Here is a 21568-nt window from a genome sequence, read left to right as displayed (position 1 = left end):
TAATGGTGGCACCAGGAGCTCAAAGTTATGGAAAAAGCTGCTATTTTATGACTTTTATGACAATTTCGATCACTTTTCATGAAACATTATGGCACCTTATACTAGAGTATACCAAATATCTTAGATATACATTTTTAGTACATATTCTAAATATATTATCAAGCACAGTTTGAGTTTTAGCTGTTCATTGAATCATTGTTCAACTACTTTTAAACAATACAAATGTATTATGAATCACATTAATGCTTCTCAATCCCTCGCAAAGGTTCTTAACATGATCTCTGGCTCACAAGGAATCAATAAATGGAGTCCAACATTGTGATTCAAACCTTACACGAAAACATAAAATAAGCGTTTTTTGGCAAAAAATGAACGTCATGGTGCCACCATTAGACTTTTGAATATGGTCAAAAAATTTTACAGGATGTCTTTATTGGTGAAAAGGAACACCCAAACAAAAATGCATCAGATTTTATGAAAGTGAGGGCAACTGATGCACCCTACTATATAGTGAGTAGGGAGCGATTTCGGACACAGTCCAGGCCTCTCACTAGAATTGTATCTCCTCCCTCATTTCTCATCCGATTCCAGTTCTGATCAATGTTTTGGGTAGATCTTTCCTTGAGGAACAAAAGTTGTTTGTTTTTTTTCCTGTTGTAAACAATTTGTTTACAGCTTTGTTTATTTTCAGTTAAAGTGCCATTCCACCATTGGATGTATTCTCATCTCATCTCATTATCTCTAGCCGCTTTATCCTTCTACAGGGTCGCAGGCAAGCTGGAGCCTATCCCAGCTGACTACGGGCGAAAGGCGGGGTACACCCTGGACAAGTCGCCAGGTCATCACAGGGCTGACACATAGACACAGACAACCATTCACACTCACATTCACACCTACGGTCAATTTAGAGTCACCAGTTAGCCTAACCTGCATGTCTTTGGACTGTGGGGGAAACCGGAGCACCCGGAGGAAACCCACGCGGACACGGGGAGAACATGCAAACTCCGCACAGAAAGGCCCTTGCCGGCCCCGGGGCTCAAACCCAGGACCTTATTGCTGTGAGGCGTCAGCGCTAACCACTACACCACCGTGCCGCCCTGGATGTATTCTTTGGCATACAACTTATTTTATGACAACATGACTAGACAGAGAAATCTTTTAGCTTCAAAATGATATATCAAACATAATTTTTTGACAACGACAAGTATATTAATTTTGCGACCAAAGTCACCTACCCTTTTAATTTCCGCGCAGTAGTGAAACGTGATGTCATCGGCAGGTTCCCCTTCTTGTGTACCACGTGTCAGTCTATTTTTAGACCAGGAAACCCCCAAAGTGAGAGAGTCATTTCTCCTCGTATATGGGGGCCAAAAAAATTGCGAAAAATTTTGAGTTAATCTTTCAGTTAGCTAGATTTATTGGTATTAGCTAGATTTATTGGTATTATTTTTATCGCGTTCTATCCGCCATTGCTGATAATATGTGCCACGTCACACGTCACGTGATACACAAGAAGGGGAACCTGCCGATGACATCACGTGCGGAAATTAAAAGGGTAGGTGACTTTGGTCGCAAAATTAATATACTTGTTGTTGTCAAAAAATTATGTTTGATATATCATTTTGAAGCTACAAGATTTCTCTATCTAGTGATACCATTTATATATGTTGTCAAAATATATTGTATTTTATGCCAAAGAATACATCCAATGGTGGAATGGCACTTTAAATCGTATCTCCTCCCTCCTTCAGTTCTCAATGGATTTCAGTTCTGCTTGTTTTGTTTGGAAAAAAAAAAAAAACTAGTCATTGCGTGCAACACTTTGTCATTGTATTGTAAATTTTTTTTGCAAACGAACCGCCAATCAGGTCACCTTAACACGTTTTCGGACTTTTCACGAGAATTGTATCTCCTCTCACGTTTCTCACCCGATTCCAGTTCTGGTCGATGTTTTGGGTGGACCTTCCCTCGGGGGACAAAACTCGGTCGTTTGTTTGTTGATTTTCCTGTTGTAAACAATTTGTTTACAGCTTTGTTTATTTTCAGTTTAATCGTGTCTCCTCCCTCCTTCAGATCTCAGTGGATTTCAGTTCTGATTGTTTTATTTGAAAGAACTCGACCTTCTGCACAAAACTTGGTCATTGTATTGTCAATTTCTTGCCAACAAATTAGTCATTAGGTCAACTTAACACGTTTTCTTCGGACTAGAATTGTATCTCATCTCTCATTTATCATGCGAATTCAGTTCTGACGGCTGTTTTGGGTCGATCTTGCTTCAGGGAACAAAGTGTGTTGATGTGTTGATTTTCCTGTTGTAAACAGTTAGTCGTGGAGGTTGGTCCTCTCTCACATTGTCACATTTTAGTTCTGTTTGGTGATTTGGTCGTCATGGCGGTTTTGATGGCAGGTTAGATGAGCTACTACGTCCTTGACGTTCTGGTCTATAACAGCAAGTCGGTAGAATCTGTTGCAAGATGAATCCCGGGTTTGTATGGATGAAAAGTTGTGGTTTTTGTAACGGTTTTCTGGATGTGAGAACCGTTTGTGTGACAGAGGGATAGATAAAGGTGGGAGTGCACGGCGCTGGTTGGAGCTGGTGTAAGCTGAGTAAATAATCGTCAGTGCGTTTCGGCTCAGACTCGGGGCTGGCTTGTCAGCAGGCGATGAATGAGTCCCCTGGCCTGATTGTAAAGCCCAGCAGGTTGTGTTGGTTGAGTGAGTCTGTACCGAGTGGGGTCTCAATCTTCCCCTTAATAGGCCACTGACAGATCCCTCACACACACATACACACACACACACACACACACGCACGCAAGCACACACACATAAATAAATGGGTCTTGACAGGGAGCACTGCCTTAGTTTTGGCACATCTTGCTCAACATGGTAGCGACGTACTGCAGCACTGTCATTAAACAGTAGGTAAGGGAGAACAGTGTTGTGAATAACTCCATAAGGGGTTCGGTGTGTAAGGAACGAGCTCACTGACAAGCAGAATTTGTCATCCCCAGGGACGCCCGAATAGCTCTGACTGCAGTACAGATGGGTGCTGTGTGAAAAAGGGACTTCAAGCCAACTCCATAATCCTACAAGCTCACATGTTCACGCATACAGTACATTCCAGCTTCTGGTTGCAGCTACCCCCCACCAACACACACACACACACACTTGCCTTAACGTCCAGTTGTACACTGCCCAGCTGAAACTATAAATCATACACTGTGTAGCACATATATAAAACAGATTGTCCTTGCATAACACATGGAGACACACAAAATTTTGTGGAAGATAACTTCTCTTACTGTTTCCAGAATGTAGTATGGTTTCCTGGACTGTTGAGGGTTGAGTACTTGTGTATTCGTTTATGGTATTAACTCGGCATAAGACAGAATTTTTTTTGCTCCTCTGAGATGCATCATAATATTTCCATTTAATACTCTCTCTATCTTTTTTTCTTACACACTAGGAAACAGCACCAGAGTTACTAGCACGGAGATAGGGCTGGGCGATATGGCTGAAATCTGTATCACGATATAAGTGTTTCATATTGGTCGATATCGGTAATTATTGAAACATTTTATGACCTATTTAAAATAAGGACCAGGAGGGAACAATACTAAATTCAAACATTTATTTTAAACTTCCTCTGACAGCCAATAAGCAAGGAATGTCAACACGCATGTTCAATGTTACGATCACAACAAAAACTGAGCAATTATCAATAATAAAGTGCTTAAAAAACTCAAGTGTTATAAAAACATGAGCAAAGTGTTAAATGTAAACATAGCAAAACCTGCTATGTGAGAAGGACTGTCATATTTTTAATTTTTTACTGCAAGTTTAGTGCAAAAAAAGTTCACCCTCTGGTGATTAACATTTAAAAACATAAATAAAAATATGCAGTGCTTTATAAACATAAAAGAAATTGAGTGAAACTGAGGTAGACTTAGACTATTCTTAAACTATTCAAGTATATTTTCATTGAAGGTTTAATAAAATAAAAATAGTGTTTTGTAAACATAGAAGAAATTAAAGTAAAACTGAGGTAGACTTAAGACTTTACATCTGTAACATCTGACCTTACTGACTTTATCCACAATTTCCTCGCTTGTTCCGGCACTCATCTTTCTTTTCTTGGCCACGCTGTTTCTGGAAAAAATATAAACACGACCACGAGACAACGAGATGGCGCAACCAAACGCGATACTATTACAAGATTGGCTATCAGCGTGTCACTCCCTATGCGTTGCTAGGCACCAGAGGACGAGTGCCTTTGCTCATGCAACCAAGCTTGCTTCGCAACAACAGTTGATTGAAAGCGGACCTAAACCAGAGCGGGCTCTGGCTAACGCTTGTTTCTTGAAAAAAAAAAAAAAACATTCTATCGAACGCATTTTCTATTGATATCAAGTATGTGTCTATCGTGATACGTATCGTTATCATTTTATCGCCCAGCCCTACACGGAGATACAGAGCACGAAGTTTGCGAGTCGAAACCTAACTGTCTGGAAGCAGGCTTGCTTAATAAAGTTAAGCTAATCACAAGGAAATATTACGACTTGCCAAAAGTGGATGAGTTTCTTGACTTCTTAATGCATTTGAGATCCATCCATCCATTATCTCTAGCCGCTTTATCCTGTTCTACAGGGTCGCAGGCAAGCTGGAGCCTATCCCAGCTGACTACGGGCGAAAGGCGGGGTACACCCTGGACAAGTCGCCAGGTCATCACAGGGCCGACACATAGACACAGACAACCATTCACACTCACATTCACACCTACGGTCAATTTAGAGTCACCAGTTAACCTAACCTGCATGTCTTTGGACTGTGGGGGAAACCGGAGCACCCGGAGGAAACCCACGCGGACACGGGGAGAACATGCAAACTCCACACAGAAAGGCCCTCGGCAGCCACGGGACTCGAACCCGGACCTTCTTGCTGTGAGACGACAGCGCTAACCACTACACCCTTGTGCCCCAGGCTATAAAACCATTGACAAAAAAACTTCCAAAAGACACATACAATAATGTTTTTGCCAACAACTAATTCTAACTATTTTTACTAAATAAATGTGTCTTTAAATGTTTCTTAAATAACTCAAAGTCAGTTTCAAAGTGGAGAGCATCCGGTAGTTCATTCCACAGTGTTGGAGATGAGCAACTCAAACTTCAACCACCAGAGCTGTGTCGTCAGTCAGCAACTACAAGTGTAGGATTATAGAATTCAAAATCGCTGTTTATTCAGTTAACATGGATGGAAGCATCAGTTATGTTTCTAAATATTATCATCCATATAATGGCTTCCCTCTTCATTCGCAATGTCACTTTTCATGAACAAACCAGTTAGATCTCTGAACGAGGTGGGTTTGGGGCGTTTTTTGGAGTGCACTGAGCCTCATTCATGAGGTTTTACGGTTTTAGGACAGAGAAAGAAGACCTAGAGTGGCATGCAAAAGTTTGGGCACCCTTGCTGAAAATGTCTGTTAGTGTGAATAGTTAAGTGAGCAGAAGATGAACCGATCACCAAAAGGCATAAAGGTAAAGACGAGACATTTCTTTAATATTTTCCACAAGATTACATTTTTATTTCCATCATTTACAGGCATAAAATTCCAAAAAATGAAAAGGACCTGAAGCAAAAGTTTGGGCACCTGACATAGTCAGTACCTAGTAACACCCCCTTTGGCAAGTATCACAGCTTGTAAACACTTTTTGTCGCCAGCTAATAATCTTTCAGTTCTTACCTGGGGGATTTTCACACATTCGTCCTTGCAAAAGGCTTCAGTTCTGCAAGTTTCCTGGGCTGTCTTGCATGCACTGCTCTTTTGAGATCTATCCTCAGATTTTCAATGATGTTTAGGTCAGGGGACTGTGAGGGCCCGGGCAAAACCTTCAGCTTGTGCCTCTTGAGGTATTCCATTGTAGATTTTGAGGTGTGTTTTGGATCATCGTCTTATTGTAGGACCCGTCCTCTTTTTAACTTCAACTTTTTTTACAGATGGTGTGATGTTTCCTTCCAGAGTTTGCTGGTATTTATTTGAATCCACGCTTCCCTCGACCAATGAAATGTGCCCTGTGCCACTGGCTGCAACACAACCCCAAAGCATGATCGATCCACACCCATGCTTCAGAGTTGGAGAGGTGTTCTTTTCCTGGAATTTGGCACCCTTTTTTCTCCAAACATACCTTTGCACATTGTGGCCAAAAAGTTCTATTTTGATTTCATCAGTCCACAGGACTTGTTTCCAAAATGCATCAGGCTTGCTTAGATATTCATTTGCAAACTTCAGATGCTGAATTTTGTGGCTCGGACGCAGGAACGGTTTTCTTCTGATGACTCTCCCATGAAGGTCATATTTGTTCAGGTGTCGCTGCATAGTAGAACAGTGCACCACCACTCCAGGGTCTGCTAAATCTTTCTGAAGGTCTTTTGCAGTCAAACAGGGGGTTTTATTTGCCTTTCTAGCAATCCAACGAGCAGTTCTTTCAGAAAGTTTTCTTCATCTTCCAGACCTCACCTTGATCTCCACTGTTTCTGTTAACTGCCATTTCTTAATAACATTACGATCTGACGAAACGGCTACCTGAAAACACTGTGCTACGTTCTTGTAGCCTTCTCCTGCTTTGTGAGCATCAGTTATTTTATTATTCAGAATGCAAGGGAGTTGTTTAGAGGAGCCCATGGCTGTTGATTTTAGGGACACATTTGAGGAGTCAGAGAATTTATACAGCTTTGAAATCTGCATCATCTGACCTTTCCTAACGAAGAATTTGAACAAGCCACAGCTCAATAAGCTAATTAAGGTCTGGAACCTTGGTAAAAGTTACCTGAGAACTCAAATGTATTAGGGTGCCCAAACTTTCACATGGTGTTCCTTTTCTTTTTTCACTCTCCAATTGTAGAAAACAAAAATAATTCACAAATATCACATAAAACGCTGAAAAGAAATGTCTCGTCTTTACCTTTATGCCTTTTGGTGATCGGTTCATCTTCTGCTCACTTAACTATTCACAGTAACAGACATTTTCAGTAAGGGTGCCCAAACTTTTGCATGCCACTGTATATGAAAAAGAAATGAATAAAACACTGAACACTGCCAGGGCAAAAGATGAATGCTTCTTCAGGAGCCATTGGATCGTTTGTGAATAAAACAGATGTGAAAGATAAATTTGGCATTCTGCTGTAATCCAACCACAGTTTGGTCAGGGCCTGTTACAGACCATCTCTGTTTACACTGGAAGAACAGATCTTGTGTGGTGTCGAACACAATTTTCAAACACCTCACGAAGGCATGACATGGCATGACCCCTAGATCTCGCAGCTACTAGTAGCTGAGGTGTGATGGGGCACCTGCTAATGTGCTGGAGTGGTTAGGTTAGGAAGGAAAACTGAATATTAGCCCGTGGGGTATGACTGAATTCCGGGGCTGCCGCAGACTAAGAGCTTATGCCAAGGCATTGAAGTGGCTGCAGACAAGCTAGCAATTGACATGTTATTTATTTATAAATAAATAAAGTGTCATGCATTGTACCAGTAACAATATCCAAATCCTAGCAACATGGCCACTCCATAGGGGTAATCAGGAAGGGTGATTCTCAGAGAAGTACCAATACGAGACAACCCAGGCTGAAGAACCTCAGGAAAGGGGGTTGTTCAGGTGATCAGCTATAGATGACTTGCAACCACGTGATCAAAATGTGCTACGTCATGAGCGTCCACCATGATGGCGGATATACAAAGCAACTAGGACGGCAGGTGCTGAACGCATGTCTGTAAACAATGCTGAATTTTCTCAGTATCACGACGATTTGAACGGTCGAGCAAAGATTCGATGCAAAGAGTAGGTGGATGTATTGGCACAAAATATGGAAACGCCGACCAAGATGACAAAACAACACAAAATTTGACCTTTTGTTCTCAAGTTCTCTTAACAAAGTAAACATTTTCATGATAACAAACAAATGTTACAAGTAACCAGAGTAAATCATTATAAAATATTATCAATATTTGGTATGGAACCGGGTGGCACGGTGGTGTAGTGGTTAGCACTGTTGCCTCACAGCAAGAAGGTTCTAGGTTTGAGCCCAGTGGCCGACGGGGGCCTTTCTGTGTGGAGTTTGCATGTTCTCCCCGTGTCCGTGTGGGTTTCCTCCGGGTGCTCCGGTTTCCCCCACAGTCCAAAGACATGCAGGTTAGGTTAACTGGTGACTCTAAATTGACCGTAGGTGTGAATGTGAGTATGAATGGTTGTCTGTGTCTATGTGTCAGCCCTGTGATGACCTGGCGACTTGTCCAGGGTGTACCCCGCCTTTCGCCCGTAGTCAGCTGGGATAGGCTCCAGCTTGCCTGCGACCCTGGAGAACAAGATAAAGCGGCTAGAGATAATGGATGGATGGTATGGAACCCCTTGACTCTGTGAAGTGCACTGACACAATCAGGCATGCTATCAAAGTTTATGAATAAAACCAAGTGGAACTGATCTCCATATGTCTTGCAACACTTCCCAGAGCTGTGACAGGTTTGAAGGAGGCCTTTTTACCTTCTCTCGCTCCATGTAGGTCTCAACGCTCAATTATATTCATGTCAGGACTTTGGGCTGGCCAGTCAAGAATTGTCAAGCTGCCATCTTGTTCTTTGTTTTGTAAATACTGTTTAACCATCCTGGCTGTGTGTTTTGGGTCATTATCTTGCTGGAAGATAAAGTTCTTGCCAATGAGAGCTCTTCCAGAAGGCACATTGATGGATAAGGATTTGCCTGTACTTGTCAGCAGTGAGGGTCCCGTCTATTTTGTAGAGATGACCAACTCCATTGATGGCTCCCCATACTTGCAGGGCCCCTCCGCCATGTTTTACTGTTGGAGAAATACAGTTTGCCTTGCATCTTTCTCCCTTTCTGCACCTGACATACTGTCGCATAGCGTTGCCAAATTTCTTCTCATCTGAGAACATGACCCTTTTCCACTGCTCAGAAGTCCAACTCCTGTGAGTTTTTGCCCAGTTACCGTAAGTCTCTTCTGCTTATTTCCACCTCTCAACAAAGGTTTGCGCACTGACACATGACCTTTTGAGGCCTTCTGCTGAGATCGTCTTCCTAACCAGTCATGGGGAGACATCCTTGCCTGTAGCATCTTGGAGGTCTTGTGCCAGTTCCTTGCTGGATTTCTTCCTCCCTCGTAGGGATGTAGTCTTGAGGTACTTGACATCAGCTATGGTCAACTTTTTCTTCCTTCCTCTGCCTGAAATGTTCGTGAAGTTCCCAGTCTTCTGGTGACGCTGGAGGCATTTCCAGACGGCACTGTGGGTCACATGCAGTTTCTTTGCTATGGCTCGGTATGAATGACCCTCTTCCCTCAAAACCTTCATCCTAATACGCTGCTCTTCTGTAGTTTCTCTCAGGTGCCCTTTCTGCCTGTTGCCTGGCTGTGGTCAGAGAATAAATACTTTTTCTAATGAATTATTTGTAGAGACCACATGATTTAGTCACCTGTGGAATAATTAGCATATCATGGTCGGCTTGCCCAACAAGGAGTGATTGAGAAGGTTTTTGGGGCTACAACTAGACAAAAAGAGATACTCATCTCATTATCTCTAGCCGCTTTATCCTTCTACAGGGTCGCAGGCAAGCTGGAGCCTATCCCAGCTGACTACGGGCGAAAGGCAGGGTACACCCTGGACTAGTCGCCAGGTCATCACAGGGCTGACACATAGACACAGACAACCATTCACACCTACGGTCAATTTAGAGTCACCAGTTAACCTAACCTGCATGTCTTTGGACTGTGGGGGAAACCGGAGCACCTGGAGGAAACCCACGCGGACACGGGGAGAACATGCAAACTCCACACAGAAAGGCCCTCGCCGGCCACGGGGCTCGAACCCAGGACCTTCTTGCTGTGAGGCGACAGCGCTAACCACTACACCACCGTGCCGCCCTAAAAGAGATACTATTGCCAATATTTTTTATGATGTTGTTTATCACACAACGATGGTCAAAATTGCTAAATGTAGTGTTTTCATGGTTAAAGTATAAAATTGTGGTTAAAAGGTGTCTCTGTATGTTCATAATGGTATTTCAGTTGCCTTCAGTGCAGGTTCTGATGTCATTTGCATTGATTAAGTATGCAAAATCGATCTATTCTTACAGTAGGTGTTTCCATATTTCGAGCCAGTACTGGATATGTGTGGGTTTTGACCCATATTATTAAAAAAAAAAGTCAGACCTTTTTTTGAAGATAAGACACTTCTATCGACCATCGAGTACCCAGATATCATGTTCTAACTGGTTCGGCTGCCAAAGAATCAAGTCCGACTTTGGATAAAACACAGCCCATTTTCTGACTGGGTGCCCAGTCTGGATCGTTTCTATCATATAATTTTGCTGGCGCTCCTAGAAGCGAAATAGTAATACACGTGTTAAAATTATAACAACGACCGAGTGAACCACGACAAGAGAGCGCTCATTTTATAGCAAAATCCTAGCAGCACGAAATAAAATTCTTCCATGATGTTATCGAGAGAGCTTTTGAATCTCACCTGAGATAAAACGATGACTGCAAACACAAGCTGTTTTGGTTTTAGTCTCGGTTAGATCAGCCCTGCCGATGTTGTTCAGCCATGCTTGTCTCCTCTCCGTACTAAGCCTCAGAGTTTCCTCGCCTTCTTTCCGAATCACGGACGGAATTCTAAAAAATCGGAACGTGCCACAGTCACGAGTACTGTTGCGACCATAGCCATATACAGCACGAAGATATGGCGTAGCTAAAAGAACGCTTAAAGCAGTGGAAAAACAAAGAGAGTTGTGCACGGCACACGTGACTGTTTTGTATGGAATGTCGCTTGATCCCGCATTTGTATATCCACCAACATGGCCGACATCCGGGTTTCTATTTTGCTTTGACGTCGCTTGCAAGTCAAGTGTAAGGATACTCAAGCTAGTCAGTCACTGATGTCTGGTCAGGGAAGGACAGGATCCTGAAGCTCTGAGACTTCGGTTTATATGACCAATCCAAACTGACGTCTTTTGTAGGGTAGGAAAGTGGACATTGTACTTCTACATGACTGTTTTTAATTGAACTGCAAAAAGGGCATACTAACAGCACAAGTTCAGACTTGTTCATCGTCAGTAAGTCATAAAAAATGCCAAGCCTATGGAGTCATTGCTTCCGTAAGATTAATTAATGTTATTTATAAGTTATACCACACCTCTGGTAAATTCTTGAATATCATTAGGAAGAATGTGTTGATTAATTTTCTAAAATAGCATCTTTAACAGTAGCTGTGTGATTTTTATTTTTTCTTCAATAAATACTCCTTTTATATGAGAAATAAACTAAAGAAGCTTTGATTTTTGTGGGAAGGTTATTCCAGAAAGGTGCTGCAGAATATAAACATGTATTATTTTTTCCATTTGACTTAATTAAGCAGATTTTTTAAAGCTACACGGCCTTTCGATTTCATAAAATTGGTGAAATTTAGTTCCCTCTGAAATTTGGTCGTTGTGATTTATGTTTGTTTCTGTAATATCTCACAAAATATCAGGCCATTCTGTAGCTGGGAAATTATTTAATTTGAGCGGATTCCCGAGCAAATAATCTGCATGAAATCGCTTGCTTCGTGCAGTCAAGCAGACAGAGGAAGTCCGTGTAGCTTCGACCGTGCACTGACAGTTGCATCATTCTGTCTCTAAACGAACAGCTGATCACACCGAGGTGCTCGCTGAGCACTGATATTTCTTAGTTTGGTCCCGCATTTCCTTTCCTTCGCAACATAACGTCTTTTCTTCTCGCTTTCCGTTACTGTAGTCGGTCTTTCACGTTTCATTCGCACACTCGCATCCTCCATTTTTCTCTCCTGTTTCAAATTTGTATCCCACAATGCCTTGCGCAAATGGGGAAAGCCCACCACGTCATGCATGACGTAGTATCTTGTATTGCGTCATGGTGAAGCAGGAAAAAATAGCAAAGAATTTAGGGCCATGTGGCCTTAAATTCATTAATTGTTCTATTTAAAAAAAAAAACTAATAAAATTGGAAGTCTGTGATTTGAATTCAGTAGTTTTCGGTCCACTAAACAAAAATATTTGGGTGTCGGGGAAAATTCTTTTTATGACCTACACTTGAAAAATCTGAAAGGCGGTCTAGCTTTAAATAATCAATTTCAGTTAAGCCAATTAATAAAAAAAAAATCATTTAGTATTGTATATTTTAAGTTTTATCTATGAGAGATTTTCCACAATTAACCAGATTAGCTTTCTAAAACGTCCTGCTTGTGTTAGATTTGTTTGTCTAATGTTTTTCGACATTTGTGACCATTATGTCATGAGCTGGCTGTATAATTAAAAAGGACAGTGTGAGAATGTCTGACAGGGTTTGCAAAGTTGGTCATTATACTAATGTATCAATAAGTCAAAAGTTTGGACACCCCTTCTAATTCAATAACTTTATTTTTATTAATTAAAAGTCACTTCATGTCTTAAAGTCATGATGGATGTCGTTTCTCTTTACTTAGTTGAGTGGTTTTTGATATAATGAACAGTTATTCTATGAAATCGAGTCGTATATGAGCTGATAGCTGATAAGTTGCGTAGCACCAAGTTGGCTCTAAGCCATGTATGACATGGAATAACTGTTTTATTCTATCCACATTCACTGGATTTTGAGAAACAGAGCATTTTTATTTTTTGCAAATTCAGTAAATTAAAAACTCTATACAAAACATCCGACTAAATCATTTCCACTTAGATTGTAAACAAACCGGCGAAATGACAGTAGCAATTTCTGAAAAATACGATAATAACAATTCTTGAAAAATTAAAAAAAGATACGTTCTTACCATCAAAAACTTTCATTCCATATTGTGTTGCCTTTTTTTTGGGGGGGGGGGTTGTTTTCAAGTTTTTATTTTATCCTTGGTTGATTTGAGCAACACGCTCCGCCATTTTGTTTTTCTCTACTCACGATATATGAGCTGATATCCTCTGGGCCGAAGTCAGTATTCGAGGCCGAGGTCACGGTATTTCACCATACGGACCGACCTTAAGCTGGTAAATAATATATTTATTTTTTCTTGACTAAATTCTAACAAAACGAGAGCGCCCAAAAGGGAAAACTGAGCCAAGCCGCCATTTTGAATCGTTATTGACGGCTGTAATGCAAATTGCTTCCTCCTCGGTATACAAGTGCACTTCCATGGCAGGAAAAATACTACATTTTGCCACCTGTGTAGTCCCCTATTTATACAAAGTTGAGTCATTCAGGATTCAGCCATGTTTTTGCTCGGCGTTAGCAAGTTACAGGTTTTTAGCTTTCTCCTGAAATGTTTTCTTTAATTTTGTCTCCCTCAGGGTAGTAAAACTCGCTTTCGCTGTGAAGACTGTCGTTATCGCTATCCATGATGTAAAATTAATGCTATTCTCCTGAGAAATGTGAAAATAAATGTTGACAAAAATTGCTACTATGTTTGTTGTTGTGAACGAGCGAGTCGCCAGAGGTCCGTAACCGGGGCCCGTAACTGGTGTCCATACCATAGGATATGGCCCCGCTCGCCAGCCAATCAGAGCGCAGGATTTGATGGAAACCGGACTGCAAAAAAAATAATGTTGTGGAATAGGGATATTTACTGTGTTATTATTATTTACTGTTTGATCTCAAACACATTAAGAAGGTAAGAAATTGCACGAATTAACTTTTGACGAGGCGCCTGTTAATTGAAAAGCATTCCAGGTGACGACCTCATGAAGCCGGTTAAGATAATGCCAGGAGTGTGCACTGCAAAAAATGGCCTTTCAAAAATAAGAAATAAAAGATTAAAACAAAGCATATTTGCTTGAATCAGGTGAAAAAAATCTGCCAGTGGAACTAGTCAAATTTGACTTGGTAAGATTTCTTAAAGTAAGATGAAAAATCTAACCTGTTTTTAGATGAAATAATTTCAAAATAAGATTGGGGAACTTATTATGCGAGATCTGATTAACTCAAAATAGTTCTTATAACAAGATCGTACTTCTTACATTTAGCCTTTCAAGTCATTTTTATTTATTTCATTTTAAGGGTATTTCACTTAAATTCATGACAAAGTCTTAGCAGTAAAAACTGAATTTAAGATAAATATACTAATATTAGGATTGTTAAATTCTACAACTAAGCATTGCTAGCTTAAAAGATTCTCCTTTTGTGACCTGTAATTAGTAAAATACTCTAGATATGAGACCAGAGACCATCTTGAATCAAGTTGACGACACGTGTAGCATTGTAACAAGTTTTTTTTTTTTTTTTCCCATTTCAACATTCAAGCATTAAAACATCTCTTAAGATTCCACTTCCCCAGGACCTCAGGCACCTAAATAAATAAATAAATAAATAAAAAGTCTACGCATTTTGACTTACAGTGCTTACACAACGCCAAAGCAACAGTGCGTTTTGGGGGCACTGACTATTCATGTGTACGAGGGGTTTACAAGATCAGGCACAAAAAAAAAAACTCAAACAAAAAAACACTGAACTTAACTCACAGCATTCCAAAAAGACCTCACTAAAACGCCCTCCACTCACTCCTAGCCTTTTTGAAGGCACTTGTCTGGTCTAGAGTCTGTACAGCATCTAGAAGGATCTCACTCTGAATGACTGAGTAAACAGTCACAGTAAACTAAGGATATGCAAGGTGGAGTTGAATTGTAATGAAAGATTCAAAGATTTCAGTAAAGTTCGTTTATTCCCAAAACAAGCATACTTTGTTTTTGTTTTTTCTTGAAACAAGATGAACCGCATTTGACAAATGTCCAAAATGTACTTACTTGTTTTAAAAAAAAAAACTTGTTTTATTTTCAAAGGTGCTCCAAATAAGACTTTTTCAAGACATTTTGTCTATACAAGATTTTCAAGATGGACTGTCTAAAGGGCGGCACGGTGGTGTAGTGGTTAGCGCCGTCGCCTCACAGCAAGAAGGTCCGGGTTCGAGCCCCGTAGCCGGCGAGGGCCTTTCTGTGTGGAGTTTGCATGTTCTCCCCGTGTCCGCGTGGGTTTCCTCCGGGTGCTCCGGTTTCCCCCACAGTCCAAAGACATGCAGGTTAGGTTAACTGGTGGCTCTAAATTGACCGTAGGTGTGAGTGTGAGTGTGAATGGTTGTCTGTGTCTATGTGTCAGCCCTGTGATGACCTGGGGACTTGTCCAGGGTGTACCCCGCCTTTCGCCCGTAGTCAGCTGGGATAGGCTCCAGCTTGCCTGCGACCCTGTAGAAGGATAAAGCGGCTAGAGATAATGAGATGAGATGAGACTGTCTAAAAACTAGCCTTTCTAGCTAAATGAGGTTTTGCTTGTTGGGCAATTATGTCTTATAATAAGGGTGGCTAGATGTTTTGACTTGAAAATAGACAAATAAACTTCCTAAGATTTTTATTTTTTGCAGTGTGTAAAGCGTCATTGAGGTAAATGCTGGCTACTTTGAAGAATCGAAAATATGAAACATTTAACACTTTTTTTGTTGTTGTTTACCACATCATTCTGTCTATGTTCCAGATGTTATTTAATAGTTTTGATGTTTTCAGGATTGTTCTACAATGTAGAAAAGTGCAAAAATACAGAAAAACCTATGAATGAGTAGGGGTGTACAAACTTTTGATTGGTACTGTGTATCGATTGATATGTGTACGTATTGGTAAATCGATAGTTCAGGTCAAGGTCTAGTTTTCTTCTTAGGTGTTGGTGCTTCATGTTCCTCTGTTTCTCCTCGACTTTTTTTTTTTTCCTCTTCTCTTTCCTCTATTTCTCTTCTCACTCATTAGAGAGACAAAGTGTTGTCTGAGACACTAAGAAAAATGGGAAGCACAGGTGTGTGTGTGTGTGGGCATGAGAGCGGGAGGAAAAAGTGGTTTTGTTACTTTGAAACATCTCTGTGCTGTAATAGGGCATGGTGTTTATTACATGGCAGCTCCTTCGCCAAGCTGCTTAACCCCATGATTATAACCCCGGCATCACCTCATTATGCTGCAGTTAAAGCTTTTGGGGAAAGTGAACTACTACGAGAAGCGTTCGAATATCTTTTACTGAATTTTTTTTAAGTTCCATAAGTAATTCCATTCTCCCGCTGACTTGTCTAACATGCTAAATGGTACCTGGCAGGAATAAATCTTTGGGGTTTTTAGCGTCGGTGTGAAAAGGCAGCGTGCAGGAGCCGCCACGCAGAGTCCATCTTTTACTCAGCCCGCATGCATGCACGTCACCTCTGCCCAGCCACCCGTAAAGCAGCATGATGGATAAATGAAGGGATAAAGAAATAAATAAAAGCTACACTTATTCTCTCCCTCTGCTTTCTCCTTCCATCTTCTTCCCTGATGGATATGTGAAAAGATATAATGAATAAGACTTAAAGAGAAAGGAGAGGAGAGAAGGGGGGTGGGCGGGCGGTGCGAGAGAGACGGAGGATATGATTTATTAGGCTGATAAAAATTCAGCCTTTGTTATTCCTTCATTTTTACATGTGCAGCTTATTAAGGAGCGCACCTGCCAGTGAAGGGAGTTTGTCAGCGAGGATGTTGGAGTCCGCTGTGTGTGTGTGTGTGTGTGTGTGTGTGTGTGTGTGTGTGTGTGTGGGCAGGGGTACTGAATTTTATGGCATTCAAGGTACTGACTGACTTGATTTCTGCTCATTACTATTAAAACAGTTGGCCATATTATACCCCCGCTCCGAGGGGAGGGGGATCACAGTCAGTGCGTTTACATGCACATAGAGAAAATCGAATTTCTGCCGTTGCTCGACTGAAATCGAAGTTCTAAATGGCATGGAAACACCTTAGCTCGGCTGAAATCGAACCGAACTTGATTCCTCGCAATCGAGCTACGCGACCTAGATTATGCGATTTTTGCCGAGCTACTTAGTGCATGTATACCCTGTCGAGCTACGTAATCGAGCTGCTTACTTCAGCACTGCGCCTTCCGGGAGTGACGAGACCACAAGCGGGAAACACGACAGCCTCGGTCGGGACAAAAAAAAAAAAAAAACAGCCTCGGTCGGCATGACACGTCACCTTAGCTGCCACTTTATTAGGAACACTTGTGTCTGGGCATGTACGCACCCATTTCCAGTTAGTTGGTCAGTTATTAGCATGTTAGCAGGCTAACAGTTAATATGTTCACCATTACAGATCAACTTCAACTTAGTGGCCATTTTATTAGGAACACTTCTGTTCGTACATACAAACTACAAACACGTCTTGTGAACACAGAACTGATAACTTTGTTTATACTCTTGAACGGTGTTGCCAGATTGGGCGGTTTTAAGTGCATTTTGGCGGGTTTTGAACATATTTTGGGCTGGAAAACGTCAGCAGTATCTGGCAACACTGCTGAATAGCTCTTCTTCATGACGACAACCGGAAGTGTACCAACACGATGGGGCGTGTAGCGCCACCTGTGGCTCGGGTGCACAATGTACCTCACACAATAGCTCGATTTCCTTGTGTGCATGTAGGATTGGATTTCTCTGGCACCCCTGCTGGGACCCTCAGCTCGATTACCGACAGCAGCTCGATTTGGATGTGCATGTAAACGTACTGACTGGTTTACCTCTGTCCGTATCTCCGTCCATCCTAAACACCCTTTTTCTCAGCAACCACAAATCATAGCCACTTGGTACCAAACTTCAGCTTGGGGTTCTATACTGTGTATACCTATAGATGAAAGTCTTCCGGATTTATCCGGATATCCGGATATTTGACAAAACTCTTAAATCTCCGGTTTTCCGAATGGAGAAATTAATTTTTCGGATTTTTCGCGTTCCTAGACGCGGCGTAATACTTCGCATCGTCCTTGCATGGGTGCAGTCCTTAAATAGCCCAAACATAGTTCACTGATTAAAGACAGGTGTTCTTTGTTAACGGCGCGCGCGCAGGACTGACACCGTTCCGCGTAAGCGCAACACAATTGCACGAGAAAGCATGTTCAAGCTGCCAGTGTAGCTGCAGGCTTTTTAGTTGCGAATTACGAGTATTTCCTCGTGTTAATAATTCGCCATATTACAACAAGCAAAACTTTCCTCCTTCTTTCGACGTGAAGAGAGGTAAGCAATTTATTATATATTTTTTTCCATCAAAGTTGCATTTTGTGGTTTTGAAGTTAAGTTTTAGTGCCATTTCTAGAACACAACATCAAGAAAACATGGAAGAAACAGCAATAGTGGAAGAGCCGGTTTCTAAGCTGCCTAAAACAAGCAATGGTAATTATTTTTTGTTACATAATGTACTCAGGCTGCCAGTCAATGTGTGCCCCCCCCAAAAAAAAATCCTAGGTACGCCCCTGATTTACATGAGAAATTTGGTATTCATTGGTGTTTAAATTTACAGACAATACGAACTAATGTAAACAATTGGCTTCAACTCGCATAAATACGAATTGGAAATGTTTAGTTCACTTTAGCTTCTGCAAACGCACAACTCTACTAAAAGATTGATAAACGAGGCTCAGCGTCCCCAACATTGAAACCTGAAAGCTTTAGAAACTCTAACAGACCTTTACTTTTTAACAGCACTGTTTTGGGATTTTGCTGAGTTTACCTTCAACTGTCTGATATTTTTCAAAGTAATGAACTGTGTAGCAGGAAAATCACCGCGTTTTCTAAACGCACTCCTGAAAATTACTCATTAACTCGGGGAATTAAATTTGATATTTTTGACATGTTAATCATTAATGTACATGAAAGGAAAAAGGCTTAAGTTATAACTTGTTTTAGTGAAAATAAGTACTAAAATGCACTAGAATGCAGGGTTTTGCGTGTTATGTTATTAAAATTTTTTCGGGGGACGTTGCCCCCCGTCTTAGTTGGACTTTGAAAAGTTCAGGATTTTTTTCTTTGCTCCACTTTCATCTCTATATACCGTTTTCAGGTTTGTCGCACATCGACTTCCTGTTTACCGACTGAATGTATTTATGAAACAGTCCTGTTTACCGACTGAATGTATTTTTTTTACAAAATTTTCACAACACTTTTTTTCTCAGCAACTACAAATCACAACTGCTTGATACAGTTGTGGTCAGAAGTTTACATATAGTGACATGAATCTTATCTTGGATATGAATGTCATGGCAATATTTGGGCTTTCAGTAATTTCTTTGAACTGTTCTTTTTCTGTGGCAGGATGATTGTATAGCATACATCTTTAATTAAAAAAAAAACACAAATTTGGTGCGCAAGTTTTAATTTTCTTTGGGTTTTCTGAAATCAACACAGGGTCAAAACTATACATACAGGGTAAAAAATTTGCATACACTCACTTAGATTATTACAGCTGGTAGCTTCTTTGTGCCGTCAAAAAAAAAAAAGAGTTTGTTTACAGCACTCACTGGACTGACCAACACACAATACAATGGGAAAGTCCAAGGAGCTCAGTGCAGATCTGAGAAAGAGGATCGCAGATATACACAACTCCGGAATGTCTCTTGGAGCCATTTCTAAACAACTGCAAATTCCAAGATCAGTTCAAACAACTGTATCCAAGTTATTGTGATGTGTAGTCACTTTGCCAAGCCACTTTGCTTCAAGAAAACCCAAACTGTCACCCTCAGCTGAAAGGAAATTGGTTTGGATGGTCAGGAACAATCTGGGAATCACCATGGCACAGCTCTGCCATGAACTGGAAGCTGATGGATCACTGTCTACAGTTCAGATCACCATGGACTAAGAGGCTGCTATCCAAAAAATAACCCCCTGCTCCAAAATTGACACCTTCAAGCTTAACTAAAGTTTGAAGCTGACCACACGGACAATGAAAAAGCCTTCTGGAGGATAGCTGTATGGTCAGATGAGACAAAGATTGAGTTGTTTGGCCATAATGACCACCATGTACAGAGGAACACTGTACCAGCTGGTGATGGTGGTAGGATCATCATGCCCTGGGGCTGTTTTGCTGCCAGTGGAACTGGTTCATTGCACAAAGTGGCTGGAATAATGAAGAAGGAGGACTACCTCAGAATTCTTCAGCATAAACCATCAGAAACTTGAACACAACTTGGGACTTACAACAGGACAATGAACCCAAACACGCATCAGAGCTGGTTGTGGAGGATAAAGCAGGCTAACATTAAGCTTAAAACAAGTCCTGACTTCAACCCTATTGAAAATATATGAACCGTGCTTATAAGTCGAGTCCATGCCAAGAAAAAAAAATGAATTGAACTCTACCAATTCTACCATGAAGAGTCATGAAATATCCAACCAGAATTCTGCCAGAAGCTTGTTCATGGTACACAAAAATGTTTGGTCAAGGTGAATCTTGTGAAGAGACATTTTACCCAAATATTAGGTGTGCCGTATGTATAATTTTGACCCTGTGTTGATTTCAGAAAACCCAAAGAAAATGAAAACCTTGTGCACCAAATTCTAGTGTTTTTTTTTTATTAAAGCTGTATGATGTAATCATTCTGCCACAGATAAAGAACAGTTCAAAGAAATTACTGAAAGCCTAAATATTGCCATGACCTTCATATCCAAGATGACATTCATGTCACTGTATGCAAACTTCTGACCACAATTGTATTTGGTACTGAGCTTCAGCTTGGGGTTCTATACCGTGTTTACCATTTTCAGGTCTGTCTCACATCGACTTCTTGTTTACCGACTGAATGTATTTACGAAACATATCGGATGGATTTTGACGCTATTTCAAGAAGCAAAATGCTATTTCAAAATGACAGTTTACCAGGATGCTATTTGAAATCCCTGGGGAGAACACGGCTCTTTACTTACTTGTTTAAGGGTTAATTATTTGTTGAAGTCAACATTCATAATAAGTGTCCTATTCCTTCGATTGCTCGCATTCTGATATAATCGAGAGCGGTGGGGATACACAACTGAGCAGTAGCTCACAGTTGATCTTGTTTGATCTCAAATACGTTTCCAATTTGGATATAAAAGTAAAGCGGCAGCCTGGGAAAACAGACTTTCCCAAACTGAAATGTTTCTCATTGCATTCACCAACTTTGTTGGACAAGGTTTTGTTTTCACTTCTGTTTGTGTGTCTGTTCTCAACATAACTTAAAAAGTAGTGAATGGATTTTCATGAAATTTTGATGAAATGTGAGCCATGGGCCAAGGAACAGTTGATTTTAGCTTTTGATGTAAATCCGGATACACTACCGTTCAAAAGTTTGGGGTCACCCAGACAATTTTGTGTTTTCCATGAAAAGTCACACTTTTATTTACCACCATAAGTTGTAAAATGAATAGAAAATATAGTCAAGACGTTTTTCTGGCCATTTTGAGCATTTAATCGACCCCACAAATGTGATGCTCCAGAAACTCAATCTGCTCAAAGGAAGGTCAGTTTTATAGCTTCTCTAAAGAGCTCAACTGTTTTCAGCTGTGCTAACATGATTGTACAAGGGTTTTCTAATCATCCATTAGCCTTCTGAGGCAATGAGCAAACACATTGTACCATTAGAACACTGGAAGGAGAGTTGCTGGAAATGGGCCTCTATACACCTATGGAGATATTGCACCAAAAACCAGACATTTGCAGCTAGAATAGTCATTTACCACATTAGCAATGTATAGAGTGGATTTCTGATTAGTTTAAAGTGAT

General features: G+C 40.8%; 1 protein-coding gene across 3 annotated transcripts in view; it reads left to right on the top strand.

Moving 5' to 3' along the window:
• zc3h3 (zinc finger CCCH-type containing 3) overlaps positions 1-21568 on the top strand; it is a 233612-nt gene that overhangs the window by 91172 nt on the left and 120872 nt on the right. The window lies entirely within an intron of this gene.

Source organism: Neoarius graeffei, chromosome 4 (genome assembly GCF_027579695.1).
Source record: "Neoarius graeffei isolate fNeoGra1 chromosome 4, fNeoGra1.pri, whole genome shotgun sequence".
Taxonomy (NCBI): Eukaryota; Metazoa; Chordata; class Actinopteri; order Siluriformes; family Ariidae; genus Neoarius; species Neoarius graeffei.
The sequence above is the reverse complement of the archived record's forward strand: the minus strand, read 5'-3'. Positions and strand labels throughout refer to the sequence as shown.